Here is an 8,151-nt window from a genome sequence, read left to right as displayed (position 1 = left end):
ATTTGATTATGATTATCTATGGTCGATATATATTTTTATAGATAATTCATGATTTTAGATTAATTTATGTATATATATATATATATGAAAAAAAATATGATGCAAATTGTGACGCTCCAAAGTGTCTAAATTATTATGTATATATGAAAAATAATATGATGCAAATTGTGACGCTCCAAAGGGTCTAAATTATTTTGGAGGGAATGAGGAGAACTTGAACGAAAGTAAACATATAGGGACTCTAATGAGAGTCTATATATTTCGGGTGTCTAAAGCGTCTCTATATGGTTTATAGTGGCTGAGAAATGTGTCTATAAGCGTGCAAATAGTGACGCTTTTTGCAGTCTAAATATTGCGACTATCTATAGAGTCCCTATATCCCAAATAGTGGCGGCGAAATACATAGATATTTTGCAAATTGTGACGCTCTAAAGCGTCGGTAAATAGCGGCAATGAAAATAGCGACCCTCTCTCAAAGCGTCGCTATGTGAAATTGCGACACAATTTTCCGTCGCAATTTGACCCAGAAAGCGTCACAATGTGCCGCGTTTTTTTGTAGTGTATGCGATATGAGTTGGATATAAATCAGACCTTTTACTTTCAGACCTATGACGAGATCATAGGGGAAGAGGAGTGGAACCCCGTTGATAGGGACACTATCGTACGGGAAATATTTTCAAAAACATCGGACAGAGAAGGATTTCCCGGTAGGTTCATGGTAACGGAGAACAACCGTGTATTGCCATTCCACCTCCCCACTCCCGAAGACTCGGGTGGTCGTATTCCAGCTGGTTTGTTAGCTTACATAGAGTGGGAAGCTAGGAGTAGGGCCGAGTTTGAGGCGTTTGAGGTAATCCCTTATAATTACTTACCTTTCATTGATCCCATTCCAGTACTACATATTGACCAAACACCGGTATACACTGTACCAATAAAAAAAACCCCTATATTTTTTGGTTCTTACACCGATGGACTTCATGTCATGAAAAACTCTAACTACATTCACTCAATTGACGTTGATGTCTTCTACCGTGAAGGGAACCTGTATAAAAAGGGTTACCACCATATTCACCTGGGATCAACAGAACAATACGTCGGTCATACAACACCGACACTACTGGCAAAGGGAATGTTAGTGGTCATTTGGAATGCTAGAGGTGTAACCAGGCCTTCGTTCAAGGAACACTTCTATCGCATATTTTCCCAACTTACACCGTCCATTATCATCGTGACCAAGTCAAGAATAAATGAACCTCAACTACTGCTTATCGCACAAACACTGCCTGGGACGTACCAAGATGACTTATTCGGTCCCGAAGGACGAGCCGGGGGTGTTGTTATATTTTGGTCTGTCAACCAAGTCCAGCCATCGATTACGTACCGGCATGATCCCGTTTGTCAAATGGGGGGAGCAAAACCTAAACACCTTGCGTCGTTACAATTTCATGTAAGTGTCTTCCGTTTTACATAGACATATAGTATGAGATAAGGTTCCAAACAACGGTTTGGTACACAAACAATAACTACATGGTGTACCAAACCATTCAGTTTCGGCCATGCATTTTCGATCCATATAAAACTGATTTGACCGAGAAAACACGTATTTTGGGGTATTACTATACCAAACGAGGGCATATAAAACACCAAATGTTTGATAGTGTACAAATGGGGGTTACAAGGGAGGAATGTATGTTTGTGGTTCATTGTAGCTCAATAATGTTTGATAAAACATATAACAATTTGTTCCTTTTATTCGTACGTAGGCTGTGATCCCGGGAACGACTTCCCGAGCAAAACGACGTCTATTGATGTGCTAAGCGTTGCAGACGGACAGACCCAATGAAAGGTAATATTAGCTTTCCCTAATCCATAATAACTAAAAACAGTCCCCCAATTAACGCGAACAAAAATTACGGGAATACGACACACAGATGTAATTTACATACGAAAGATATTGATGAAATTGTCCAACTCTTAAAATACGCTTTTTATTGATTATTACGATCTTTTACAAAGGAAACGTCGATTTACTTTGGGAGGAGAAAATACACAAAAACTATAAGACAAACGACGAATAATTTATACAACATCCAAATGCATGATTCAATCTTGTCGAGGCGGTGGAGGACGCGGTCCAGCCCAACATCAACAAGACGCGATGGCAGCATGTTTTCTTCTGTTATTAAATTGTGATCTTCAACCCACCGGAACCACCCACAAAATCGACATTTAAAATATAATTTATGTGGATTTGTGGTTGTCTGTGAAATCCTTAGTTCAGTTATGCAAGTGATGCATGTTGGACAACTGATCGTCTCGCACCAGAGCATCTTCCGGCCATCTACGCATCCCACGTTTGCCGGCGGTGACCTTAGGGAATTAGAACTATGAGATATTAGCCGGCGTTATTTGATTTTAAATTATTTAAAATGAGCTAGGAAGTGGCCAATTTCTTGTGGCTTATATAGCTGTGGTGGTCAAAGTCAAAGATTCTTTGACAAGCTTCCAACACTTTTGAATTTTTACTGAGGGAGGCGGGAAAATTCCCGCTCAATGTTTCAAATTAATTTTGGAATTCTCCTATTACTACGTTGTTTGGGATAGGCCATTTCGTACGTTTGGGACCTTAATTTAAAATTAGTTTTTAATGTATCGTATTTGTTATTGGTTAATTAATCGTATTGGTTAATTAATCGTATCGGTTAATTAATCGCATTGGTAAATTATTCGTATTGGTTAAGGGACTGAATGTGTACCCGGTCGAGAAGTCGCCCAAATCTCATTTGGGTCTAGGGTTGAAAATCTAACCAATGACGGTATAAATCCGACAACGCTCACAAACCTTAGTAGTGTTAAGAACCCGATAGTTGATTTCAAAAATCCATTCAATCCGATTACCTTAGATTTACCTAATTCATTCACTTAGGAGGTAATTATCATTTTATAACCACATATAGAGCTGTCAAAAATCGACCCGACCCGAAAACCGACCCGAACCCGACCCGAAAATACTGGGTCCTGAACAAGATTTTGTGACCCGTAACCCGATTTTATCCGAACCCGAACAACCCGAAAAGGAATGGGTCAAAACCCGACCGAACCCGTTTTGGACCCGACCGATTGAAAATCATTGTATTTATAGTAATAAATGAGAATATGAGAAAATTTAAGCATAATAGACAACTTGTTTTTACTATTGTTGTGTGTAATATGATTTTACTTTGAATTATACGTCATTTTATCGTTGAATTTGACTAAATATAAAATTTCGTAGGAAAATTTGTTAATTTGTGCCAATATTTTGTATATTTATCACCTAAATTAATGAAAATATAATGCGCGTTTTAAAATCTCTCAACCCGTTGGGTCGACCCGAACCCGAAAGTTCTGGGTCTTGAACAAGCATTTGTAAACCCGAACCCGAAAGTGACCGACCCGATTCAACCCGAACCCGAAAGTAATTTTTTACAACCCGACCCAACCGACCCGTTTGACAGGTCTAACCACATATGTATATAATTATGTAGTAATAGTCTTACTAAGTGTAATGTATGGTCGTATGCGTACAGATCGTGGTCATCATGAAATCATAAAATTTCAATTTTCGTATTTGCATAAATTAATAACACTTGATATTTTGAATATAAATATCAGGATAACATCATCGAACATCATAAGATACGTAAATTAAGACAACCATGTAATCTTACATTGTTATATTGTTACGTAAACACATTTTATTCTAAGACGTGAGAATTTTCAATTTTAAACACATATTGTAAGACATAAACACATTATATTGTAAGACGTAAACAACCTATTAATGAGGTACTAATACTAATAAAAGTTCACAAATGTAATCATTACATTTTATTACTAATATTGGGTTTGGAGTCATTTCAAATATGAGCTAACAATGTTCGGACACCCTAGTGTCGAATAGGTCACGGCAAATTAAAGACCTATAATATCCGACTTTTAACACATTAAAGTACCCTACACCCTTTACCTTCAAACATATCACTAACTTGTACATAACCCTAAATTCCGATTCTTAGTAGTCTACTGTTCCATACCGACAATATGAGTGTGCCAAACTACTTATGATAACGAAACCACATTTCCCTAAAATCCAATTCTTAGTGGTCTACTGTTACATACCGACAATATTAGTGTCCTACAAGTCATAGTAACTAACCCTAAAATCCGATTCTTAGTAGTCTGTTGTTCCATACCGACAATATTAGTGTCCCAAACTACTTATGATAACGAAACCACATTTCCCTAAAATCCAATTCTTAGTGGTCTACTGTTACATACCGACAATAATAGTGTCCTATACAAGTCATAGTAACGACAACACATAACCCTAAAATCCGATTCTTAGTAGTCTGTTGTTCCATACCGACAATATTAGTGTCCCAAACTACTGAATCAAACGAAAACATCACCAAAGTCGGATAAATTGTGTTCAACATTCAACTATTGATTTCACTCAACAATAAGAACAATTATGCAGATAACGTAAAATTGCAGTAGTTTGCATTTACTGGAAAAGTACTCTGGAGCGGTACCAAGTAATAAGATCAGTAAACCTGGTGGTACCAAACGACGTAATAACTTTTTAACCCACCTAGGTTGTTATGAATTTATTTCACTACGTTTTTTCACCGACAACTTTAGTGTAGTATTCACTTCCCTTTATAGTTGACAACCTCCTTCCAGTGGGGACTCCTCAAACCAACCCACTTGTTTCTCCTTCTAGCTGTTCAAACCCTAATTGTTTCCAAATTCTCCACCGGCAAACCTGCCAAAAATGGACAAAGGCAAATCTATCCTTATTTGTGATAGCAGCCGAACACTACTCTGCCACCCAAAAGCCATAATGTACTTCGAGCAGCCAAAATCTTCAAACGGGCCTGAATTGAACTACAACACCACTTACTACTCCATCGACGTCGAAGACGCAGAAAATGGTCTCCGTGTGCCGCACGCAATCAAAACTGACCTGAATATCCAGCTTTATTGTGCCGTTAGTAAGTTGCCTTACCACCCTGTTATGTTCCCTTGTTCTGTGATGGTCACCTCTGCAGGTAAAATCCTGCCTGCACACCACCCTTTAATTACGGACCACCCTAATATGCATCTTGGGTTTTGGGCTTACTTAGATTGGTGTTCCAACCGGCTTGCTGCACAAGGCTCGTGGTTGTTGTACCCGAACAACCTCCTCGCTGTGGTAGACCCTAGACCAGTTGTAGTTGTGGACGACCTCCCTATGTACAATTTCCCTGATTCCAGGAGCCACGTTTTCATTGCATCCAACGCTCATGCTATTCATGTTATGACTGTGGAACATACGTTTACTGGGGTGGAAATTACTGTTGTTCCAAGGTATTTTCAGACCAAACGACGGGCTTACACTGAGGTGTGCTTAGAGGGAAAGACTATGGTTGGGACGGAGGTTTCCGCCTTCATACCACGAGGTACGGTGGTCGTTGCATGGAACGCCCTATCCATGACTAGACCCTCATTCAGAGCCACCTTCTTTGAGATGTTTACAAGGCACCATCCATCACTCATGGTCGTTACTGAAGCCCAAATAAGTAACAACGACTGCAGGGAGCTAATTAGCAACTTACCAGGAGAATATCAATCCAAATGGTTTGAGAATCAATGCGGAGGGGTAGTCCTTATGTGGCGGGGAAACGACTTGTTACCAAACTACAATGAATCTGATTTGGGTTCGGCCAACCTCCTGTTTACTGTCTTATTTGAGGTACTTCATTTAATTTCTTATTTCGGTTCCCAACGCTTTGTTTTACACCGTCTGGTACTTCCATTAGGGTACCAAACAGGTATGCTTACTGCATTGGGTTGACTCCATAGTACCAAACAGGTGTACATAGTACTGCATTACAATGCATACCGGTATTTTATGGGTGAGTATGGTACCGTTATGGGTGAGTATGGTACCGCTACCGCTATTATTATGTCTCATACGAACTATGTAATGTAGACAATTAGAAAACATTTAAGTTGATTGTAATCGTTTATTTGATTTATGCAGTCGGTGAAGCTCCAGAAGCAACCACTTGCGCGTAAACTGGAACTGTAAGCGCCAGAGTCTGGAGCTATTATACACAATTTTCCCCATCAGTGTGTGTGTGTAGTACTTATTATGTAGGGTGGTTTTTACCTATAGTATAAGAACTTAGTTAGGTACTAGCTTAACTACGGCGTAGTATTTATCGGCATAGTATTCATCACCATGACGTATTTAGTTATTAGGTTTGGGTAGATTTTTCTATCCTACTTCTATGGCGTAATAGTAACAGGTAAGTTATTTGTTGTTGTTCAGACATTGCCTACCTTTAGCTCGTCGGAAATGTAATAGGTGTATTTTATAGTTTCAACCTAGGCGGCGCTGCCTTCCATGTAATATTTTGCGGATGATGCTTTTCGTATTACTAGTCTTATTCTTATTCTTCAAACGTATTATTCGTCTTTATTTTTAAAAAAAAAAGTACTGGTGTTACGACAAGATGTAGTACCCCTATAACTTTAACAAATAGTCGTTCTATAACAGATACCGCAAAAACACTAACACAAATACTGTAAAACATAGCAAACACGAAGTAGGGTACCAAATTACCGAATTATACATGGTTTAGTACATAGCAAACACGAAGTAATTCAGAGTTCTGTGTCAATTATGAAAATTCAGTTTACGAAAGTATCTAAAGTAACCTTATTTAAGTTACGACATCCTGTAAACCCCAAATTGGGTTACAAATTGAATCATATGGTTACAGAGGAATGCACATATGGTAACACGCCATAACTCAGACTTATTGGATGGAAGTCAATCAACTTCAAATAACGTACCACAAAGGTAGATTTATTGGGTGGATTTCACCATGGAAATCAATTCTAATTCTTCGTAAGGTCATAACAACCGAGTAGGTCTTGAGTGAATACTGGATTACCACTGGCGCCATGTATAGAATGCGTTCCACACCCACCCTCATTGACTAAAAAACCCGGATTGGACTGCAACAAGTGTTTAGTAGTTGGTTGATAACTACGGTGATCCCCATGGGAGGTTTCGTTCACAACCCGGAAACTATGCCGGTGCTGGTTATGATTTGCAGGCATACAATGAGTCCCGACCTCTTGATAATTTCCACCTCTGTTGCTGCTGTTACTGGTGAAGTAACGAATGGAACCAGCATTCTGGGACATTTGCGACATCTGAGATATTTGCACTCCACTCAAGTTTTGCGACATTTGCACACCATTAATGTTCTGGGACATGTGTAAACCGGATAGGTTTAGGGCAATTGGACCACCAGATATGTTTTGTGACATTGATATACCACAACGATCTTGGGACAAAATTACGTCACCACCCTCCGGGGTCATACGAATCCCACCCACAGACATGCGAATTTCTGTGTGTCCTGAGGGAAACAAATTTGTGGCAACAACTCCACTTACTCTTCCAGATGACTGTATACATGTCAAACGCTAATAAATACAAGCTAAATGTTGTTGACGGTTAATAAACATTTAATAACATGAGTGGTACAAAAGGACACGAAAAAAATCACCTGAAACTGTTGAACAGATGCCCCATTGTTGTAGTTCTGCTGAGGGTATACCATAGTCCCCCTTACTTGCCCAGCCATTTGAGGCGGGTAATCAGCACTATACCCCTGGAAATATCACAAACTCAAATCAATATTTGTTTAAATAGAATATCACAAACTCAAAAACTCACATCAATATTTGTTTAAGTTTAATTTGTAGCGTATGTGATTCACTCACATATTGATCGTGGGATCCCCAACCAGGATGGAAGGTGTTTGGCGGCTGCACGTAGTTGTGTTGAGGAAGGCAAGTGTTCTGACAATTGTTGGTTTCTGGAAAGTCTTGTGGTACAACACTCTTGTTTTTCCTGACTTGCTTCCTTGCGGGGTTTTTATTCTCACCTGGTTGTAAAAATCTTTTTTCACGAGTCCTGTGAGCCTTTAAACCACCGCGCGGAACAGGATCTTTAACCATAATAGGGGGGGTAAGTGTGGTAGTATCATCCCCAACGCTGTTTGGAGGTTTGTTAACGGAGCCTGGTGTCGTAGGACCAACAATCGC

Source organism: Spinacia oleracea, chromosome 2 (assembly GCF_020520425.1).
Source record: "Spinacia oleracea cultivar Varoflay chromosome 2, BTI_SOV_V1, whole genome shotgun sequence".
NCBI lineage: Eukaryota > Viridiplantae > Streptophyta > Magnoliopsida > Caryophyllales > Amaranthaceae > Spinacia > Spinacia oleracea.
This window is presented reverse-complemented; position numbering follows the sequence as displayed.